We start from the raw sequence: 24,788 nt of genomic DNA, 5'->3' as shown, positions 1-24,788 counted from the left end.
ATCATCTTTCCAACTTGATTCAAGTAATATTGTGTGTATACACACACACACACACACACAAATTATTTTACTTTTCTTGTTGTAGATGGATGTATCAAAGAATGTGATTTTTAAAAATCTTAAAACCTCTCAAATCATTTTGGGTGCTTTTAAAAGAGATTAACTGAAAATAATCCATTTTAATCTTACTGGGAGGTTAGTGGCCCCAACATTAAGATTATACTTGTCATGCACCTAACAGAGTTTTGGGGACATAGGTGCTTCATTAATGTGTCCTTGGCTTTTTTGTTAATGCTTAACTGTGAACTTTAAAAATCATGTGGGGAATTCCCATTGTGACACAATGGAAACAAATCCAGCTGGTATCCATGAGTATATGGGTTTGATCCCTCCCATTGCTCAGTGTGTTAAGGACACGCTGTTGCCCTGTGAGCTGTTGTGTAGGTCACAGATGTGGCTCAGATCCTATGTCACTGTGGCTGTGGTGTAGACCTGTGGCTGTAGCATCGATTTGACCCTAATCTGGGAACTACCATATGCTGCAGGTGCAGCCCTAAAAAGCAGTACAATAAAATAAAATAATGTGGGAGGTTCTAGGTGTAGTAGGTTAATTATATAATAATTTTAAGTCTTATTTAGCAAATGGGCACCAGGTGATCTTCTTGCTATAATGACTTTGGCTGGGCAGTTTATTTGACCTTGTAGTTTTCTTATATGCCTTGTGATTTTTATCTCATTTCTTTCTTCTTCTTCTTCTTTTTTTTTTTTTTTTGGCATTGTGACCTCTTAGTTAATTTTGCAGTGAGATGAAATGCCCTATGCATTCATGAAACTGTGCTGTGACTAGTTTAAACTAAGTTGAGTTGCAGAGAAAGATTAAGTGTAAAATAGCATATACATTATGATAAACTTGAGACCCTGGCTATGACTGAATGTACCCAACACTTGTTTGGTTAGGAGTGTGGTGCTGAAGAGGGCATAGGTACCCAGAGGCTGCCTGCAGAGTCTGACTGGTTCTGGGGAGGCTCTGACCTTGAATCTCCTATTAAAGGTCACCCGTGACATCATGGGCTTGGGGTGACCAGCTGTCTTTCCTAAAATGCCCTCTTTCTTGTCATCCTATAGTCTGGCCTCATAGAAATTACACAGTCATTACCTGTAATAAGGGGCTAATGGGGCATGTAATTCCCAACATGTTGCTCATATACAGGAAGATTTCAAAAGAGGAATATGCTGGTAGAATCCTGGCTGATAATATGACATAGGAATCCTGGACTGCAGGTAAACTTTCCAGTCCATTCCTAACATCTCTGTGTACACAATGAGATTTTTTTTCCCTAATGACTAAGAAAACTTTGATACTTTTATTTTAGGCCTTCCACATTTTAGACAAATTTGAAACAGATTTCATTCTTCCCATTTTCTTTGGAGAGATATACTTAATCTTGGTTGAGTATTCACCAAGAACTGAGCATATATAAATAATAATATAAATAAAATCAGCTAAAACTTGTTTAAGCATTTACTGTATCCCAGGCATGTACCATGTTTACAATGATCCTATGGAATGGCATTATTATCTTTTTGTACAAATGGAAAAATGAAGGTTCAGAGGGATTACATAACCTGAGTCAGATTTGGAAGAATTTGAGTGGAATGTCTTTTCCATAAAAGGACAGTGTTTCTAACAAAGAGGTACCCAGAGCATTCAAGTATGAGTCTAGTGATTTACTTACCTCCTTATACCACTCATACCCTAATTTTTGTATAAAACCTGTTATTTCACTCTGGAATTTTTTTCCTTTGGTGACATATGTTGTTAACCAGTAATTAGTTATGTTGAAAGGATTACTTTGGAGAAAATTTTATATGTATTTTTCTTCTGTGCCTTAAAGCTTGTGATATTTGTCACATAAGCTAGACAAATCGTTTGAGTGAATTCTAACTCCACTAGGATTTAAGTTCCTGGAGGTCAGTGAGTTAATCTTTCTTGTCTGTCTTTGGATCTCAGTCCCTCCGTATTATTCACTAAACAACTCAAAACTGGAAAAATGTAATCATATATATAATATTACCATAATCATATAAAATATTATATATTACATATGTATTATTTGTAAAATGATATATAAATTTAAATATATAGGTAAAATATATAATGGTATAAAATGCTATAAAATGTAAGCATTATATCTTCATTTAATTATAAATTCATTTAAAAAGTGAATAAAATCTTGACTCTTACACAAATAAGAATCAAAGATTTTATTTAAATCATAAATTAATGAGGGAACCAATAAGCTCTTTTAACCAGTTCAAAAAAGAATGCAAAGTATCACACATTTATAGTCTGATAAGGAGTGCTGAAATAAATTTGTAAATGCTCTCAAAATCGGCAAAAGTTATAATATCTGTAGGTATCTATAGGACATCCACTCAATTTCAATGTCTTTTGTTTTTCCTTGCCTTCTTTTCCTCCTTCCTTCCTTCTTCCTTGTGATCATGATGATCTCAACGAAAGATTAACTTTAATGACAAGATAAGACTAGTCTCATTAGGTTTGGTCTTAGTATTTATCCGGGCATAGCAAGAGTGTTAGTTTACCATAGAGGTCCTCTTACATATGCTTTGCAAAATCTAGGGCCATATAATTTTGAATAATTACAAAATTCACTTCTTTCTGGAGGTTTTCATAAGAAATCTCAGATTGGACTTTTAATGCCTCTATTATTTGCATTAAGGCAAGAAACCAAGTTCAAGAAATTCCTTCCTCCTTATTTCACCTGCAGTATTTATATATTTGGGTGAATTCCTTTCTTCTAAAGGTCCCCAAAATAACTTTAGGTTCCTGCCTCTAGGTTGGACCCTGTAAACTAGCTAGCAAACTAATTATCCTAGGAGGCCTTTGTAGGCATTGACTCCATGATTAAGGCACATTAGTTCCTTAAAATTGGCCTGTTGTACCCTATCCAAGGAGCATCAGTCTCAATATGATGATCTAGGTGAAACATTAGTTACATAACATATTTCTCCAATTATATCTTGGTAAAAAGGAAGACATTGTTATTGAATAGATGAAATAACCTTATTGCCATTGAAAGTAAGGATATTTGGTATGAATTTCTGAACTCTGGCTATTAGTAAGACTCAGATATCATTTTAAAATATGTCATTTCAATTTATATAAACAGAATGGTTTTTAAATACAGGTTTTTATTAACATTCAGTTATGATGAGGCTAATAGATCAGAAAATGACTACTATTTGGAAAGCTTCCTACTCACAGTTCTTAGGTAGGGGTTGTGGGGGTGGCATGCCTTGTCATGCTGGGCCACATGGGGAAGCACCAAGGTTGTTCGGGAGGAGGATAGGGCAAGGGGCTTTACTGTGGTTTTTAATTGAAAAGGCAAGGCAAGTGAGAGTAAACAGGCTTAGAATTGGCTGGTTTGAATAATTTCAGTGGACACTGAGATATAGGGATTCTCTCTACTGATCTGGTAACTGGTCCTGGAATGAGGCAGAGGAAAATTGCCTTTTGGAGAATATGAGACAGATAGAGGAGGTGGTTCAGAGTATGGGCTCAGAATTGGTTAGTTTGCATATGAAAGGCACACTCCAATTTATTTGATATGTTTTCTGTTCCTAAGAATTGATTATCCGCCCCCCCCACCGAGATGCAATCTGTTCCTAGTCACTGAGGCCCCAAATGCCAGAGCATCAAGAATACAGAAGATAATAAAAAGAAAACTAGAGTAAAAATCTACTAAATTAAATGAGTAATTAATAGTTGATGTAGAAAGAGAAAGGTCTTTCTTATAGATCCAGAAGACAGAATGTTAAGACAACAATATTCCAATCAGATAACCACTGTAAGATTTCCGTTATCAGTCCATTCAGTTGTGTGTAATTAATGCTTGTTCCACTTGATTTTAGGTTAGCAGTGACATGAAGTTGTCTGCTTCTTGACTAAAGTTCTGCAGGTCTTGACTCAGCCCACTGGTGTCATCAGACACCTATAACCCAAGAGTCTGTTCTTTGAAAAGTCAGTTATTTAAAATATCTGAGCCTTTACCATGGGACTCTTAAGTGCATTCTTTGTTGAATACACAAACTCTGGCCTGAAGCTGATAGGAGAACCTGCAGACAATATCTGAGGAAAATGAACATCTTTAGATGACAGAAACCGAAAGTGATTTTGGTTAATTTACTACTAATAATTTTCAAATGTGAAGACAATTCATAATAAAAATGGTGCACAATGTGGCATGAAAAACAGCGTAATAAAAGCATTCCTCCCAAGTTAGAGTGTCTCAAAGGATAATAAATAAGCCTATTTTTAAAGAAGTCAGGGAATTTATTTCTGGTTTTACAAAAATGGAGGAATGTAATTCTTACAGATGAAAAATATGGCATAATTATCCTAAAAGAAGATGCCAAGAATATCAGGTAAAACATTCATTAAGTCTGGTGTGGCTCTTAGACATCTATATTATAAAACTCCACAGACAAGTCTGTTGTGCATCCCTGATTGAAAACCACTGGCCTGGATGATGCTAGATTCACATGAAAGAAGTAGGGATCTGGATAAGTCAGTGTTTTAAATAATAACCACAATTATCATTGATAATATTACAGTATTGCTGTCAAATATCATCAGGCAAAGCTTCACAAACTGGAACAAATATACAAGAGTCTAATAGGACTATGTGTTTCATAAAAGTTTTTTTTCCCCAATTTTTCTTTCTTTCTTTCTTTCTTTCTTTCTTTCTTTCTTTCTTTCTTTCTTTCTTTCTTTCTTTCTTTCTTTCTTTCTTTCTTTCTTTCTTTATATTTAAGTATAGTTGACTTACAATGTTTCAGGTGTACAGAAAAGTGAGTCAGTTAAACATATATGTATACTCTTTTTCAGATTCTTTTCTATTGTAGGTTGTAACAAGATACTGTTGTTCCCTGTGCTATATAGTAGATGCTTGTTTATTTTATGTATATTGGTGTGTATCTGTTAATCTCAAATTCCTGATTTATCCACCCCACCTTCCCCTTTGGCAACCATGAATTTGTTTTCTATATCTGTGAGTCCATTTCTACTTTGTAAGTAAGTTCATTTGTATCATTTCATTTATTTATTTTGATATTTTTTGGCTTCACCTGGGGCATGTGGGAGTTCCTGGGCCAAAGACTGAATCAGAGCTGCAGCTGAAACCTACACCGCACCACTGCACCAGACTGGGGATTGACAGAGATAGCACTGGATCCTTAACCTGCTATGTCACAGTGGAAACTCCTGTATCATTTTTTTTCTTTAATTCTACATGTAAGTGATATCATATATTTGTCTTTAACTGACTTTGCTTGGTATGATAATCTCTAGGTCCATCTACATTACTCATAAGAATTTTGACCAAAGGGTAAATGACCCGTTAACCACATTTCCCATGCACCGTGGTGGAGAGAGTAGTTCTGTTAATAAAGCTGGATTTATTTGGGGGAACTTGAGTTTATGGCTCAAATCCTGCCTGATGCTTGTTGCCATCATCAAAACACAGTTCTAACTGGTCTGTATGAGATCATCATTGACCAAAAGTACCTGTGAAGACCCTATGGGCACAACTTTATAACTTAGAAGCAACCCTTTTTGAAGCTGAAGGTTTAGCTGTTGCCACTTCTGGGTTCTCTGTTCACAAAGTTTATATTTAGGATCCCTGAGTGGATCTTCAGTATGATCCTAACCAGGTTGGGAATGAGGGTGTGGGCAAGGGAGAAGGGGCCAGATAGGAACCACTGGAAGTTTAAAGCTTTCTTACCTTTCTGAACAACTCCAAAGTTAGAATCAGAAATTCCACTTATAGAGGCTCAGATTCAATCCTACTTTGAGCAACTTAACTTTAGTCCACAGAGTAGCAAAATCTGAGGTTTTGTCTATATGTATGAATGTGATTACAGTTTTGTACCCATTAATTATTTAAAAGAGGAGTGCTTTGGGTATATTTGCTGATTCTATAAAAGTCCAGGAACCAAGAAGGAAATGCAAGAATGTCCTCAAAGAGGTTAAGATATTTAATATCTCAGCATAATAAAACTCATTTATGACAAACCCACAGCCAACATAATACTGAACAATGAAAAGCTGAGCCTTCCTGCTAAATTCTGGAACAACACAGGGGTACCAACTCTCACTTCTATACAACGTAGTATTGGAAATCCTAGCCACAGAAATCATACAAGAAAAATAAATTAAAAGTATCCAAATTGGGAAGGAGGAGGTAAAACTGTCATTGTATGCAGATGATGTGATACTCTGTATAGAAACCCCTAAAAATTCCACACAAAAACTATTAGAACTGATAAATGAACTCAGCAAGACAGCAGGATACAAGAATAATGTATAGAAATCTATTGCATTTCTTACCCTAACAATGAAATATCAGAAAATAAAATAAAAAAAAACCTCATTTAAAAATCACATTAAAAAATACCTAGAAATAAACCTAAACAAGGAGGTGAAAGACCTATCTGTATGGTGAGAACTATAGAACATTGGTAAAAGAAATTAAAGATGATTCAAGGAAATGAAAAGATATCTCATGCTCTTGGATTGGAAAAATTAATTTTGTTATAAATATACATACTACACAAAGCAATTTACAGATTTAATGTGATCCATATCAAATTACTCATGATATTTTTCACAGAGCTAGAACAAATAATCCTAAAACATATATGGAACCATAAAAGACCCAGAATTGCCAGAGGAATCCTGAGGGAAAAGAAAAAAGCTGGAGATATAACCCTCCCAGACTTTTGAAAATACCACAAAGCTACAGTAATCGAAAGAGAGTGCTATTGGCACAAAAACAAATGTATGGATCAGTGGAACAGAATAAAGAGCCCTAAAATAAACCCATGCACCTATGATCAATTAGTATTTAACAAAGGAGGCAAGAATATGTGATGGAGAAGGGACAGTCTCTTCAGCAGGTGGTGTTGGGAAATCTGTACATCTGCATATAAATGAATGAAATGACAACACTCCCTCATACCAGGCACAAAAATAAACTGAAAATGGCTTAAAGACTTAAATATAAGCCATGGCACCATAACACTCCTAGAATAAAACATAGGTAAAACATTCCCGATGTAAATCATAACAATATTTTCTTAGATCTGTCTCCCAAGGCAGGAGAAATAAAAGCAAAAACAGACAAATGGGACCTAATCAAACTTATAAGCTTTTGCAGAGCAAAGGAAACCATAAACAAAATGAAAAGACAACCTACAGGCTGAAAGAAAATATTTGCAAATGATTCAACACAACTCACAAGGGATTAATTTCCAAAATACACAAACACCTCATGCAACTCAATATAAAAAAGAAAAACCAATCCAATTAAAAAGTGGTCAATCTAAATATACATTTCTCCAAAGAAGGCATACAGATAGGCAATAAGCATGTGAAAAGATGTTCATCATCACTAATTATTAGAGATGCAAGTCAAAACCACTGTGAGGTATCACCTCACACTGGTCAGAATGGCCATCATTAAAAACTCTATAAATAATAACTATATTTTTAATTTTTAAAAATCTACAAAAAAAAAAAATAGCTGGAGAAAGTGTGGAGAAAAGGGACTCCTCCTACACTTTTGGTGAGAACATAAATTGGTGTAGCCACTATAGAGAACGATATGGGGGTTCCTTAAAAATTAAAAATAGAGTTACTGTATGATCAGTAGTACCACTGTTGGGCATATATCTGGAAAAGAGAAAAAATTTAATTTGTAAAGGTACATTCACCCCAGTGATCATGGTAGCACTATTTACAACAGCCAAGACATGGAAGCAAGCTAAATGTCCATCAACAGATGAATGATAAATAAAATGTGGTATATTTATAAAATGGAATGCTACTCAGCCATAAAAAAGAATGAAATAATGTCATTTGCAGCAACATGGATGGACCTAGAGATTATCATACTAAGTGAAGTAAAACAGAGAGACAAATATATGGAATCTAAAAAAATAATAATAATACAAATTAACTTACAAAACAGAAATAGACTCACAGACATAGAAAACAAACTTACGGTTACCAAAGGGGAAGTGGGGAAGGATAAACTAGGAGTATGGAATTAACAAATACACACAACCATATATAAAATACATGAACAAGATGATTTACTGTACAACACAGAGAACTAATAACTCTAATATTAGAGTTTATTGATATGATGAACTTGAAGTTAAAACAAGACTTGTGAGTTTTTGCTAAGCAGAGACTTCTTGTCAAAGTAGAGTCCAATTAACAACTTTCTATCCTGTAGAATGTATTATTAAATAGCAAACACTCTTTTTAGGGAGAAGAACTGATTAAGGCAATAGATTATACATGTTCTAATATTTTGTGAAAAATTGTACAATACATGGGGAGTGGGTGAAATGGGTGAAGGTGGTCAAAAGATATAGACTTATAGATATAAGAGAAATAAGTCCTGGGGATGTAGTATACAGCTTGGTGACTGTAATTAACATATTCTATTGTATATTTGAAAGTTGCTAAGAGAATAGATCTTAAAAGTTCTCATCACAAGAGAAAAAAATTATAACCATGCGTGGTGCTGAATGTTACCTAGACTTATTTTGGTGACCATTTTGTAATATCACATATATCAATTCAGTATGTTATAATATTATGTCAGTTATATCTCAATAAAAATAAATCTGCCTTATCTCATGATTAACAATGAGCTCTGGGGGTTTCATCTCTCCTCTTTAGAATATTTAGGTAATTCTTCATCTTGAGAAACTTTGGAATTGATTGTGAGACCCCGTAATATGTATGTTTTCCACATGTTTAATATGTATGTGATTATCAGTCTTGATCGGTCTCTCTTGATTTGCATACTATTTTCTGGAACGATTTGTCTCACATTAACTTTTTATAGTCACACTTTCCCGATTACTTAAAAACGTAGAAACCTACCACTTAATTAAAAAAATCCCTATTTATCGACATTTCTGTACTGATTAAAATGAGCATATCCTGGTATTTAAAAAGACAATAGATTTTGTGTACTCTAATACTTGGTGAAAAATTCAAGTCTGTATTTCTATCATATTAATCCCCGATGTGGCAATGAATAGACTTGACTAACAGAACCGCCTTCTTGAACTGGATCTCCAGAAGGCATTTAGAGTTAGCATTGGTGAATCAAATTTTACCATCTTCATTTCCTACCAGCTGGCAGCAGGCTGTGCACCATGCTTCCGTCCTCCTTGTGGCTATTTTAGCAGAAGAGAAAAAGTAGGAGGCTTATGGAGAGGTTTTTTGTTTTTTTTTTTTTTTTTTTTTTTTTTTTTTTTTTTTTTTTTTTACCATACCCATGGCACACAGAAGTTCCTGGGCCAGGCTGAACCTGAGCCACAGCAGTGACAATGTTGAATCCTTAACCATTAGGCCACCAGGGAACTCTTTTCTACTGGAGATGTATGTGTGTATATGTGTGTGTGTGTGTGTGTGTGTGTGTAATATATATACATATATTTTTTTCTACTAGTTTTTTTAACTGAATTTTTTTGGAGAATTTTTCTGCAGTGAGCTGTGTACTGTGATCGTGATGCCAATCCATTTCCTTAGGGAGACCAGCTGTTCTGTCTGGTGTACATACATTGGCATCAGGTTTCTTCCACTTGGCTCTGGTAGATGTGTTAAAAGGCTGGAAAGAGATCCAGGTCTGATTGTGAAAATTACATTTTTATCTTTCTGCAGAAATAAAAAGCCCCTGAACACTTTTAGGCAAAATAACCTAACTTTATTTACTATAGTAAAGTATAGTCCTTATTCTTACTGTTATACTCTGAATTTTAAAGAAAAACAGTACTTAATTCTGGGTCATTTTTTTTAACTCCAAAAGGAACTAAGACTCTGTTTCTAATTATAATTCTACTTTACATTGTTCTTAGTATATGATTGAACCACTTAGCTAGTGCAAATGGTAGAAACCTACAGCTGATTGACTTTGAAATTGAGAGCCCTGGAAATCTAAAATGAGTGGACTTCAAATAGAATTTCACTTGCTTTTCAGTGAAGGGAAGACTTTTACGTTCTGAACATGCCTTTGAGGGCTTGTATTTTGCAGTGTGTCAAAAGCATGAATTTACTGTGATTCTAACAATTGGTCTTAGATAATTTTTTGACACATTAGTTTGCGTTACATTATTTCTCTCATGTGATTGTGCAGCTCCAGTGAAGATGTTTTACTTCAATTCCTGTTAAGGTATGGATCTATGAGAAAACTTGTTACTGGTCAGTTCAAAACATGGCCCTCTGGGAGTTCCCGTCGTGGCGCAGTGGTTAGCGAATCTGACTAGGAACCATGAGGTTGCGGGTTCGGTCCCTGCCCTTGCTCAGTGGGTTGACGATCCGGCGTTGCCGTGAGCTGTGGTGTAGGTTGTTGCAGACACTGCTTGGATCTTGCATTGCTGTGGCTCTGGCGTAGGCCGGTGGCTACAACTCCGATTCAACCCCTAGCCTGGGAACCTCCATATGCCGCAGGAGCAGCCCTAGAAATGGCAAAAAGACAAAAAAAAAAAAATGGTCCTGTGGATTTTTTTTTTCCAGGTTCCACATCACTCCACTAAGAGTAAATGGTTGAAATTCAGAGGGATAGAGTGAGAGAGGGGGTCTTTGAAAGTGAGACCATCTGAGTCAATGTTTGGATTTACCTGTATCTCATGGTATATCAGATTCTGATACTTCTCTTCAAAATAACAGCCAACCTGTTCTTAGTGATTAAGCTGATGACGAAAGATATCTTTAGGGAGGAATCTGGAATGTTTGTAATATAACTTTATTGCTTCTTTTCAAATAAATAACTACATTCAGCCTCATACTGACACGTAGGAATCTTAAAATTAAGTGAGGTACCTCATTTGGGCATTGAATCTCAAAATTTTTTAAACAATTGTCACTCAAAAAGAGTTTATGTTCAAGTAACTGGTTGGAGACAAGTTTATGAGCAATGGAACATTTGAAATATTGGCACTATAGTGCTTAAGGCCACATTATCTAATTGATATTCCATCTATGATGGACATTACTGAAGAATTACCCTTAAAAAAATGAAGATGGTATTGGTTCTTCTGAGTATAGCAGTGGAAGATAGCCAGAACTCATCTCTACTTACACTTAGCAGAGATGAAGATGGTTCCCACATAGAATGGCTCTTAAACTTGCCTTGTTATCTTTCTTATCCTTATTTATCTGTGCAAACTTATACTTCACATATATAAAGAAATTCTGATTTAAAGAATATCTGATTTCCCCTACATAGTTCCAAAGATGGTTTCTGATACTAGACATGTAGCCCTATAAATTTAGCCCAGAGGCAAGACCTACCAGAATATAGAAAGAGGAGTAAATCATCCATGGAACACCATTGTCCTGTTGGTACCTGCTGCCCTTCCATGGGGTTCTAAGACTTGCTCCCTCTACTATAGAGAATTTAATAACTTCAATAACTTCCAGAGCTATGGTTGAATGGTAGTATAATGAGGTGATAGAAAGCATGCTCTATAGTTCCTGCTGGATATGGACTCAAATTTCTTCTCAGCCACTTACTTTATGTGTGACTTTAAGCATTTATTTACTAGCTCATTGTGTTAGTGTTCCATCTATAAAACAGAGATTATAATTTGTATTTACTTTAAGTTATGATTTGTATTTACCTGTAATTTGTATAACCCTAATGGTTCAACATGTCTTGGGGGCTTAAAAAATTGAATAAATGTTTTATAAACTTATTTGGCTGGAGATACACTAAGCTTCAATAATTCCATGTCCCCTGAGTTAGGCTAGGCTGGACTCTGCCGCAATAACAAATAATCCAAAACCTTAGTTGTTTAAACCAACAAAAATGCATTTCTTGTACATGTTCTATATCCATCATTGGTCACTAGGAAGTGTCTGTTCATGGCAGTCAATTAGGGACCCAGATGAACCAAACAGTGTCAATCTTGAATGTGCTGGTTTTGAATCAGAAAGAAAAGAGAGCTCTGGAGGATTCTGAACCAATAATTAGAAGATTTAGGCCTGAAGCCATACGCAGTATTTCCATTCTCTACTAATTGGCCAGAGTTGGTCATGTGTTTCCCCTGTAACCACAATTTCAAAACACAGGGACAAGGAAGTCTAATCCTGCACCATGTCCCCAGAGGGAGATTAAGACACTGGCCAGCAGCACTAATGACTTCTGCATCTTAGAGTAGCATGTCACCTATAGCAAGAGGAAGTTAGCTGACCTTTTTTCTCTTCCAGTCCTTCAAAATTATAATGTATTAATGTTCTTAATGTCAAGGACTAGAAGAAAAAAACATTAATCAGGCTAATTTACTAAAGGAGATACATGGCATTATATTATTGTTTTGAACAGGAATCGCAGTTTTATATAAGCACCCTTTCAGTTAAACACCTTCTTCATTAGTATCAGAAAAAAAGAATTATGTTCAGTTATTGATTTTTTTTTCTCTATTGCCAAATGAAACTTCAGAGTTCATCAATTGTATGTCATTTAGGGACAATTGTGATTTAAGTCTTGCCTGAAGATTGTAGTGACTTTGGGTTATGTGCAACCCGTGGTGCTATGATTAAGAGGCATTTTTAAATTTGATCCCCGAATAATCTTTCCTATAGAAAATGGATTTGACAGTGGGGACACTGTCAGCTGTGAGAGCTGGGTTTCTGAATACACACAGATATGCAAATTCACATCCTCATGTACTTGGTGATATTTATCCAAGAGCAGGGTGTTCTTTAGGCAAAGAAAACAGCTTAACAAGGACTTAGCCTGTTTTGGAGCTTGGAAGTGAAGCTGTTTGGGAAGTCGGGAGAGCAGAAACATAATGAACTGACATTTCGGGTAACTAAGGATTGCCAATCTAAACTTTATCAAACATGGTTAAACATCACTTTGGGACCAAGACATAACATATCAACCTCAAGCCTGCAATTTCAGAATGCATATTTTGCAAGAGAGGTCATTGCCAGATAAAATATGGGATATCCAGTTAAATTTGCATTTCAGATAAACAGTGGATAATTTGCTAGTATAAGTAGGTCTCATGTAGATATGGCTTGGAACAGGAATGGGAGTTTTGTACAAGCAAGTGCCTACATGGAACATACTTATATTACAAGGTTATTGTTCATCTGAAATGCAGATTTAACTGGACATTTTGAAATTTTAGTTACTAAATATGGTGACCTTTTCAAGAATGAATGGCCTAGGCATTTGACCTCACTCACCTTCTCTTCCAAGGTAGAAGTAACTAATTGTACCCCTGTAGCCTGAGAGCCTCAGGCTTAGGAAATATTTTTTTTTAGTTGGGTCTTTCCAGGATAGTTCAAACAGGCATAGGAAGGGAAGTCAGCCTGTCCGGAATATTGAGGCTTATAGCAATTTTACATTGCCAGCATCTAAACAGCTTGAAAAATTCTGGGAAAAGCAGTCTACTCTCTTGGAATGATAAAGCCTTAAAAACCGGATAGAAGTACAAAAAAGTTTGAAAATCTGCCCTTGAAGCCTGCAGATTATCCCACTGGACCCTCCTTGCTGTGAACAGTGGTTGTCATCAAGTCAATCGAAAGGCTGGACTGTGAGTTTGGGGTTAGTAGATGCAAACTATGGCATTTGAAGTGGATAAACAATGAGATCCTGCTGTATAAAACTGGGAATTATATCTGATCACTGTGATGGAGCATGATGAAGGATAATGTGAGAAAAAGAATGTGTATATGGGTATAACTGGGTCACTTTGCTGTATGGCAGAAATTGACAGACATTTTAAATCAACTATAATAAAAAATTTAAAAATTTTAAAAATTAGAAAAAAAGAAATGCTGACTTTGAACCTAAAACAAGCAAAAACAACATAATTGATGTCAAACACAGACAGAACAAGGGCACTGGTGTTTTGAGCATTAATCCTGCTGAAGATAAGCAGCCAGACAGAGGAATGCTGCCTTGAAAATTGCTGCTCTGGACTGAGGCTAGTGCCTCAAGCAAGAATGGCCTTCCAGGAGTTCCCGTCGTGGCGCAGTGGTTAACGAATCCGACTAGGAACCATGAGGTTGCGGGTTCGGTCCCTGCCCTTGCTCAGTGGGTTAACGATCTGGCGTTGCCATGAGCTGTGGTGTAGGTTGCAGACGCGGCTCGGATCCCGTGTTGCTGTGGCTCTGACGTAGGCCGGTGGCTACAGCTCCGATTCAACCCCTAGCCTGGGAACCTCCATATGCTGCGGGAGCGGCCCAAGAAATAGCAACAACAACAACAACAACAACAAAAAGACAAAAAAAAAAGACAAAAAAAAAAAAGAATAGCCTTCCCTTGAAAACAAAGCCTAGGCGTTCTTTTATTGTGTGGTTGACTGACTCCTGACACAGGTGACTGGTGGTCTGAGTCAATGGTGGCACTTTGCCTTCCCACCCAACTAAACCCTGCTTGGTTTTGTTATGAATCTTTAAAAAAAAATTTAATAACTGAGTCTTCTGAAACTTTACTGCTTAATAAGTCGTAGTCACTGTTAGGGGATTTCTTGCAGGAATATGGGTGTTCAGATCTGCTTCTTTTGTTCCTTAACATGCTGGACTACAACATTCTGATTGCTTGGCTTGGTAGTGTTGCTCTGTGCCAGGGAAATTTCCAGTAGGAAAGGTCATCCCAATGTTAGAATTTCCGACTTTTCAGCCATAACTAACCGTCAGTGATCAAAGGGATACTGTCAAGGTTTAAAGCTCTCTTTATCCATCTGCCAGCAGGTAAAGGGCTGGCTTTTAGTATGTTTTAATCCAGAACACATTCACTGTACTGAAGGTATGACTTACCAGATTTAAAATATGCCAAGGGGAAAATCCTTGAATGGTGTGCTTGTGGATCTAGAGGAGGTAGAGGAGGGCCCTAGCATCCATCACCACCTCTTCCTTATGTCATTCCCTGTTGCTTGCTGTCTTCTCAGTTGAATTGAAACTGATATTTGATTATGAAACCAGGAGAGCCTTGTCTAAATATTGCTTCCTCTGAGAGACAAGAGGACTGAACAGAAGACTGAATTAGTGCAGCTCTAAAGAAAATGCAGGGTTTAAGGCTCCTTTAAAATTTTTATTTTTTAAATTTATTTTGTAAAATAAAATATGATTGATTTACACGGTTGTGCCAATTTCTGCTGTAAAGCAAAGTGACCCAGTCACACACAAATACACACACATTCTTTTTCTTTTTCTCATGCCATTCCCCCCCCAATCAAGTTCTATCCCAAGAGATTAGATATAGTTCCCTGTGCTATACAGCAGGACCCCATGGTCCATCCATTTTAAATGTAATAGTTTGCATCTACTAACCCCAAACTCCCAGTACATCCCACTCCCTCCCCTCCACCTTGGCATCCATAAGTCTGTTCTCTATGTCTCTGAGTCTGTTTCTGTTTTGTGGGTAGGTTCATCTGTGCCATACTTTATATTCCACATATAAGTGATACCATATGGTATTTGTCTTTATTTTTCTGACTTACTTCACTTAGTATGAGAATCTTTAGTTGCCACCATGCAAATGGCATTGGTTTGCAACCTCAAGTGGCATTGGTTCGTTCTTTTTTACGGCTGAGTAGTATTCTGATGTATACATGTCTTGTTTTTTAACTGGCTACTTATAAAAACTTTGCTATCATCCTCCCTACCAATATGAAACATTAAGGCGGAAATAGAGAAAAAAAATAAACAAGACGTAACCCCTATTAAATCTCTATCTCTCTTCTACCTTGTGCTAAAAAGAGGATGGGAACCAAGTGATTGTTTCTCCACATGATCAGGAGTCTGGAAGAATAAGAATCTGGGTATTAGAACTGTCTTTGGGCTGTCTACAGGGCAAGAATCTGGTGAGCTCTACTTTGGCTGATGCAGTCTTGGCTCTTCAGGGTTTAGATGCAAGGAGGGGGTTCAGGCAGACAGTCCCCCAAAAGGCAGGCAGTTGTGGGATGGGCATGAAGTAGGCAGAGAGCTCACACTAGGAAAGAGACGGGGTTCTAATCTCAGCAATGGAGATAAAATTCTAATTTATAGAACAATGAAAGTCTTTGCAGAGACTATTTTAAATGATTTTTTTTTTTAAATCAGAAAATGCAGTAGCTGGAACTCTACTTGAGCCTTATCTTCCCGTCTTTGAAAATTTCATTATTTGATTAAAGTTTCTAAAATGATACTTCTAAGATTTATTATAGTGTCTTATAGCAGTGCTGTAGCTCTGAACACGTTTTGTTCTTGACTAGGGTATTTTTTTTTTTCTTTTGGCCTAGAGTTTTTTTTTTTTTTCTTTTGGCCACATCTGCAGTGTGTGGAAGTTCCTAGGCCAGGGATCAAACCCATGCCACAGCAGCGATCCAAGCTGCAGTGACAATGCTGGATCCTTAACCTGCTGTGCCACGAGAGAACTCCAACACCTTGATTTTGGACTTCTGGCCTCCACAACTGTCAGAGAATAAGTATTTGCCTTTTTACACCACTGAGTTAAGTTAATTTTTACAGAAGCCCTAGGAAATGGACATAAGGGGTTTCCTGAAGTTAGACCATGCACAGGCTGCTCCTCATGCTCCAGGGAAACTGGCCAGAGCTGGATGGGATGCCAGCCCAGGAGGATGAGCAGACTGGCAGGGCAGAGACATGGGTACAGAGTGTCCATACAGTGGGCCCCAGGCTGGGATTGGGTGACAGGAACAAGGCAGATACTTGGGATAAAACCTCAGAGTGGCAGCCGCAGAAGGACACATCTGTTGCTGCATTACCTACACTGACCTTCCTTTCCTTTGACAGAGGACAGAATCGGCCCCAGATCCTGTTAGAGCCGAACCAAACTGAACTCAGGCCAAGGGCAGGTGGTTGGAGCAAGGGGGCAAGCAATTCATCACATGCAACAGTGTGGTAACTGGACGTTTTTGGATGTACACTCAAGTGCTCACTACTCACACAGTTGCTGAGAACTGTGTCAGTTCCATGTGTTTTTAACTTTTTTGTTTTGGGCCATACCTATGGTGTGTGGAAGTTCCCAGGCCAGGGATCAAACCCTTGCCACAGCAGCAACCTGAGCCACTGCAGTAACAATTCCAGATTCTTAACCCACTGATCTACTTGGGAATTCCTCCATGATTTTGTTTTTTCTCTTGGTGGCCACATCCTTGGCATATGGAAGTTTCTGGGCCAGGGATTAAATCCAAGCTGCATCTGTGACCTAAATGCCAAAGCTACAACCTAAATGCCATGACTGCAGCAATGCCCAATCCTTTAACCCACTGTTCCAGGCCAGGGATTGAACCCACTCCCCCGTAGTGACCTGAGTTGCTGAAGTTGGATTCTTAACCAACTGCGCCACAGTGGGAACTGCAACACTATGTTATTAACTACAGTCACCATGGGCACAGCCTGGTCATGAGTGCTTTATGACAATAATTTTATATGTAATATGTATATGAAATTTAGTAAATAATAAATCATGTATTTATATAATAATTCATTTCATTCTCATAACAACCCTGTGGGGGTACTAGTACTCTTATTCCTGTTTACAGATGAGGACACTGAGGCACAGAGAAGTTAAGTAACTTGCTCAAGACCACAAAAATGGAATGACTGACCTAATGGTATTATTAGGTACTGCTTAGGGTTGTCTTAAAATTGATTTATATTTTTTATCAATTGGGGGATGGATTTGTCCTATTTGGATCCATCCATACAGACAACAAATAAGTCATCATAGATTACGAATGTGTCCAGGGCCTCGGAGGTTAAGATCTGCTGGGACTCAAGAAAAGGAGGGAGGGGTTCCTCTTGTGGCTCAGCAGGTTAAGAACCTAACACAGTGTCTGTGACGACGTGGATTCAATCTCTGGCCTCAGTGGGTTAAGGATCTGTTGTTGCTGCAAGCTGCAGCATAGTTCACAAATGTAGCTTGGATCCAGTGTTGCCATGGCCGTGGTGTAGGCCTGCAGCTCCAGGTCCAGTTCAACCTCTAGCCTGGGAATTTCCATATGCCACAGTGTGTGGCTGTATAAGGAAAAAAAATAAAGAAGGAATCCAACATTCCTCTTACCTGTTGGGATAAGAAAAATATGTCATTCTTAATAAAAGAATCAATTGCACAGGGATTTCCTGGCACTTCCTGAGGAGTAGGAGGAGGGAACTAGAGATATTTTAATGGCATATCTTTGTCATTAATGACAGGTGAGTGCTGTGGCTTGAATGCCATGTGGTATGCTTCAGATGACGATTTTTTTTCAGGCAGCGGGGGGTGCTTTTCTTTAGATGTGTAATGGGGGCAGTTCTGTCTGGGCATTTGCACATGAGTAGAAAGGAGTAAGATCTCAGTGGTCGCATTCCTGTAACAGCTCTCCCTGTCTGTTTTGAGTCCCTGGAACCTTGCCACCTTGGGGAAGCTGAGGCATATGGCTGACTTATCCTTTAGTGGTTGCATCAATGGAGAATTGGCCACAAAGTAGTTCAAAACCAGGTTGACCATATTATCTTAAAGCCTGGCTTTCTTGAAAGCACAGATGTTGTTGACAGTTTGTACTGTGTGGTGTTTTTACCATCAACTTTGGCCGTGGTTGAATGGCAAGATGCAGAGCTTCTTGACCTTAACCTCAGGTTGTGAATGCATACAGTGATTCAGGACCTTGTCTTTCTTCCTGTAACAGCAGGCACTGAGGGTGCCTCTGCATGTGAGGACTTGATCCAGGGTAGTTGTGGGACTACTTTGCTTGGGGTGGATGTACTGTTACTGGGGAGATGATGACAGGAACAGTGGAGCATCCATTGAGCCCTGGGTGAGGTGCAGCCTCTTTTGTCATTGTTTGGACTTGGATTCCTGTGAGGCACCTGAGAGTACCCGCAGCTGAAATGGTGGCTGATAGTGTCCTTCCTCCCATTAAGGTTGTTTAAGGCTTAAGTGAGATAATCCTTGTAAAGCAGTGACTGGAAAGCCTGGTATGTAATAAAAGCTCAATATATATTAGAATGCCAGCTGTCACTATGGTTATTATATCCTAATATATTGCTGCAATAATGAGAACGAAAAGTTCCTATCTTTTTACGAAAAGACTAACTGTTCTGTGGCCATGGTTACCAGTAACCATCAAAACCTGTTTTACATTTGTTTAAACTGATTGATCACTGCATCACACATGCTTCTATAAACCAGCTAATCAGCACCAGCAGCCCCCAATCCTGGGAACACACCCCATTGTAAAGGCAGTCAACAAGAATTTCACCCTGGTGATTGCCAGGCTGCTGATCAGCCAGTCCACCCTGTTCTCACTCTAGCTTTGCTTCTGCACCTCAGGGTCGGCTAAATGCCTGAGCATTCCAGCCTTTGGAAGTCTCCTAGCCCCTGAAATCCAAGGGTCTCCAAACGCTACATAAGATCAGCTCTCTCTGCTTTGCTCAGAAAGAAGGTCTGTTCAGGCACAGCTGTCCCCTGCTCAGCAAGCTATCAATTCTGCTTTTTGTTCAGATAGTGAGTGTGGAGCTCTTCTTTCAACAATGGACATATGTATAAAGTGTTAAGATATCACAAAGATGGGGTTATATGGAAAGGTTCATAGGAAGGGTGATTTCTTGTCCAATGTGTGCAGTAGGAATTAAGTAGGAAAAAATTTGTAGGTGGAGGGAGACTTCTGACTTAAGGGAACACACCATGAGTGATGATGGCAGTTTAAGAGCTGCTACCCAATGTTCCCATTGTGGCTCTCTGAGTTAAGAACCCAGCATAGTGTTGGTTAAGGATGTGGGTTTGATCCCTGGCCTTGCTTAGTGGGTTAAGGATCCAGTATTGCCACAAGCTTTGGCATAGGTCTCAGATGTGGCTCAGATGTGGCGTTGCTGTGGCTCTGGTATGTAGGCCGAGAGCTGCAGCTTCTATTCGACTCCTAGAACTTCCATTTGCTGCAGGTGTGGCCCTTAAAAAAAAAAAAAGCTGCTACCTAATTTGTTATCCCTGGACTGTAGGGTATGTGAAGGGTGGGGTGATGGAGACTAGGACTGGAGCAGTTTGCAGGGGCTGGGTTGTAACGGCCTTGGATTCCATCCTAAGGAGTTCTCCTCTTCTGGTGCTTCTCAAACATTTTTCTAACTTTCTGAGTCCTAACCACAGAAGACTGAGCTTTTACCATAAGAGGGAGTTTCTTTGAAATCTCCCTATAGGGGATATTTGTCATTCTATTTTGGCTGCCCAGCCTTTGAACTCTGCTCTTGGGTTTGGAGCATTTCCCACAGAAGGGAAAAAAAGGCAGAATCTTTTTTTTTTTTTTTTCATTCTAGAAGCTGAAAATGCCAGTATTTGCTTCTCCAGCCTCCCTTTCAATGAGAACATGGGCAGAACCTGGGGTGGGAGCCAATGCAGCAGGAGGCAAAACCAGGGCTATGCAAGGTGGTTGTGGTGGTGGTGCCTGTTCTGGTGTGTGAGTGAGCATTGCATGCTACAGGATCCACTGTTGTTCAATCCAGATATTCCCATATCCCTAACCTTTAAGTATTGCTGAAATAAAGGTGCTCTTGACAATGTTGTGATAGAGTTTGATAAAACATATTATCTAATTTTTCTTTAAAAAATAAAATTGGTGTCCCCTGGTTGCTCAGCAGGTTAAGAATCTGGCATTGTCACTGCAGCGGCTAGGGTCACTGCTGTGGCATGGGTTCCATCCCTGGCCTAGGAACATCCTCATGCTGCGAGTGTATCCAAAAAACATAATAATAACACAATGGTCTTAATAGTGGCATCGGAGATGCAGGGTGCTCAGTAGTGGCAGAAATGTTCGTGTTGGGCCAGTTCTGAGCCCAGATTAGAACCCATGTCTGGTTCTCCAGCCCATTGCATTATTTTGTAAGCTTCCCAATGTATTCATTCTTTGCTTAAATTAGAGTTTGCTTTTACTGTTTGAAGCTAAGAATCTTGACTGGTGGATACTTGCCATCCGAAAAAGTCATAAGAATGATTCAGGTTATTAATATAGTTGTTTTGATAGAAGCCAACTTTTTTTTTCCTCCCCAAATCTTCACTTAAATTTGATGTCCCAAGAATCTATGCCATGTTAATAGCTCATCATTCAACAAGTATTTATTGACAACCCCTGTGTGATATTATGGAGAATGAGCTCATAATGGAGCTTTTATGTCAGCAGGTATCTTGTGAGTTTGCATCCCCCTGGCACAGCACCTAATGCCAGCCATTCCTATCCCGGAGGACTGGACCCAGGTAAAAAAGTACAGTGTAGGCAATGGAGAGCTGGTAGATACTTTAACTTGAGGAAGGGACCTGATCTGTAGAACTGCTTCTTAAGGGCTTTCTTCCATTATTCTTATCATTATTCATCTGGTGGAATCCTGTCTCCAGGATTCCTGTATCTTGAAGGGTTTCCTATATCTTGAAGCTCTATGGAAACTAATTTGGAGCTGGGAGCTATGACTTTTGGGTTTTGAGACACCAGATATCTATCAAGCTCCAAATGCTTTTGAGTCCAAGTGTTCTAGATGGAAAGCTCTTTCTTCATTCCAGCTAATTGCTGGGTTTCCAAATTTAAAACTTCCTTAGTGGGAGTGGTGCTACTATAAGTATTTGGGTCCAATAGATCCTTAGACTTCTCTCGGGTCCATGTAAGAACTTTTTCATGAGTTACCTTTACTTGGATTATTCAGTTAAGTCACCATGTATCATCTGATCTTACTATGTAGAAGGAAACATTCTTTCTAAATGGGACCCCTCCTTTGCAAAAACTTTTCATATTCTACCTGTGGCTGAAGAATCTGGTAAAAAATTTGAGATAAACAATCCTAGTTTCTCAGTCTGAGTTCATTGAGAAATTAGACATAGAGGTTGCTTGTGTGGCCTTTGATAACACAACTCTTGGCTTCTAGAGAGGTGGTGTTGATTTGTACTAATATTGTATATAGAGATCTTTTGAGGGGGGCTGATGTTTTGCACCTTTGTGGGATCCTCTAAAGTCTAGTACTTGGGGTATTACCAAGGGGAGCTAGCATCAAAGTCTTAGCATCTTTTGACTACTGTTAAAATGGACAAAACCATAATGCAAGTGAATGTTGGTATTCACAAAATACCACTATTTTCAATGTGTATTCTCTTTATGGAGCTTAGACTAATTTTCTTGTCAGGGTTTGCTTTCTCACTCCTGTTATTTTAAATTTGAGTTCGCTTAGTCCATAGTATTTCATCATCACATCAGTTTATTTTAATTCCAGTTATAAAATTCTTTCTAAAGTAAGTTTCTGTGAAATTAAAATCCATCCAGGCATTTCTGGTTTCTGAGATAACATTATTTCTCTTCCTCCTTCTGCTGCTTTCTACAACCTCCCTCAAAAGGAAAAAAAAAAAAAAGCCACAAACAGACCATATGCTTTAAAGATGGGAGTGGTGTGATGCTTCCACAAGGTCGTTAAATAAAGAATGTTCACTGGTCAACAAGATGAAAGACACATGTCCCTTGTTAATTTAGAAACAGAATCAGAGCCCAGTGTTGAAAGCTGTGAAACACCCTTGTCTGATGTTGTGTTTTATTCAGTCCTTGGGTGGAGTTCAGTATTCTTTAGGAAGACCTAAAGTTTTCATTTGTTTAGAATTTGTAAGACAAATTCTGGGTTGAATTTTACATGGCCATCAGCTATGAAAAACAGACATAATAATAATGTAGACAGGCTTATAAGAATTATAATATTATAACATTATTATAAATATCATAATAATATGTGAAACTCAGATTCTTTCCAAGTATTTTGATGCCCTTATTTAAGAAACATACTTGATAAATTATGCTAATGGATGGAAAAGCAGTTTGAGAAGTTTACATACTACAAATGCAAGCTGCTGTTAGTGTTTGGCAGTTTCTGATTTATTCAGTAAAACAGCTGTTCAAGGCCCTTCCCTAGGCCAAACTCCCTTAGCCTCCTTCCAGTTACAGAAATGAGCATGTGAGCAATGAGACATGGGCGTTTCAGTACAGAGATTTAGTTTTTATGCTGTGGAAGTGTGTGTGTGTGTGTGTGTGTGTGTTTAATTTACCAAATCCACAAACGACTGATTTTCAGCATCAGGCACTGGTGCTCAATGGACATGTGATGACTATCTGAATGAATCAACAAATAATTTATATGGTGGTGAAACACTTTCAGAGACTGAAAGAAATGCAAGACACAGATCTCCTTCCTTGGGGTGCTTGCTTACATTTTAACTTGAGGATGTAAGCTAAGCATACAGATCCTACATATACTGTGCAATAGGCTGTACAGGATTAAACACACAGAATGAGAGCAGAATCCAGAAGAGAGGGACAAGGTTTTGATGTGGCTTAAAGTCATCAGAGGATAGGATTTGAAGGGGACCCCCAGAATCTACAGCATATGATATGGACTGCATATGCATACCCCAAAATTCATATGTTGAAACCTTAATCTTTAATGTGATGGTATTTGGAGCTGGAGCCTTTGGAAAATGGATTAGTGTTCCTGGAAGAAGAGACAAGAGAGGGCTTGCCTCCTCTCCCTCTGCCATGTAAGGTGTAGCAAAAGGCATCCATCAGCAAACCAGGAAGAAGGCACCTTCCTGGAGCCTTCATCTTGGACTTCTCAGCCCCTGGAACTGTGAGAAATAAATCTTGGTTGTTTAAGCCACTCAGTCAGTGGTATTTATGTACATCAGTTGGAACTGACTAAGATAGGCTATAAATAAAATGGGAATCAGGCAGATATCCCAGGAGGATGAAGGTGGTCAGAGGAGAGTATGTATTTTGTGGGGCTCTTAGGCTTATTGATTTGATTGTCTGTTATTATAGTAGAAGGTAGGAAGTAGGAAGGAAAAACCTAGAACGCATTGACTTCGCAAAAACCTAGAACGTTCTTCATCTTTTCTCTTCATCTTTCTCTTCCTCTTTGTTTTTCCCCTGAGTGATGATTTGTTGTGTTTTCCACTGTAGTCCCACAGCTAGAACCATCCCTGGCACTGTAGAAAGTATTCAGTACACATTTGAATAAGTACCTGTTAAGGAGCCACAGAGGTTTTTTTGTTTGTTTTGTTTTTTACATTTTTAAAAATTACAGTTGATTTACAGTGTTGTGTCAATTTCTGCTTTACAGCAGAGTGACCCAGTCATACACATATATACACTCCTTTTCTTATATTATCTTACATTGTGGTCTATCCCAAGAGATTGAATATAGTTCCTGATGGTATACAGTAAGACCTCGTTGCTTATCCATTCTAATGGAATAGTTATTAATAACTAGAATTGGAAGTCCCTATTTGCCACTTGCTTATTGAGTATGGAGGGGTTTTTTTTGCTGTTGTTGTTGTTTTTTCCTGAGTTTGAGGATATCCCTATTTCTTTTTGTGCTTAACATGACTTGAGAAGCTTGTGGAGCTGGGGTAGTTTTGGGGATAGTAATTTTGGATTTTTCACATGACTGCTTTGGGAATAGAAAAATAATTTGCTTCTTGCTAAACTAAATCAAATAAACAAGGGAGCTTGTGAAATGAAACATTGAGGGATATTTGAAAGCAAAGAATAATAGACATAGTTCAATCATTTCAGAAAATAACATGATAGAGTTTCCATATCAACAGGCTGTTCACTTTCTCAGTGAAAAGGGAGATAAAAAGTGGTTTTTCCTGGGAAGGAGCTGTTCTTAGTAAGAGGCATTTAAAGGAGTTTAAATCCCAACTCAAAGGGAGATGATTTAAAATATACAT

The 24,788-nt window shown here is 38.2% G+C and overlaps 1 protein-coding gene across 7 annotated transcripts in view; it reads left to right on the top strand.

Annotated features, from left to right (window-relative positions):
- FAM13C (family with sequence similarity 13 member C) overlaps positions 1–24,788 on the top strand; it is a 130,745-nt gene that overhangs the window by 11,870 nt on the left and 94,087 nt on the right. The window lies entirely within an intron of this gene.

The sequence above is a fragment of the Phacochoerus africanus genome, chromosome 15 (assembly GCF_016906955.1).
Source record: "Phacochoerus africanus isolate WHEZ1 chromosome 15, ROS_Pafr_v1, whole genome shotgun sequence".
Lineage (NCBI taxonomy): Eukaryota > Metazoa > Chordata > Mammalia > Artiodactyla > Suidae > Phacochoerus > Phacochoerus africanus.
Note: the sequence above shows the minus strand (reverse complement) of the source record. Positions and strands in the feature narration are given on the sequence as shown.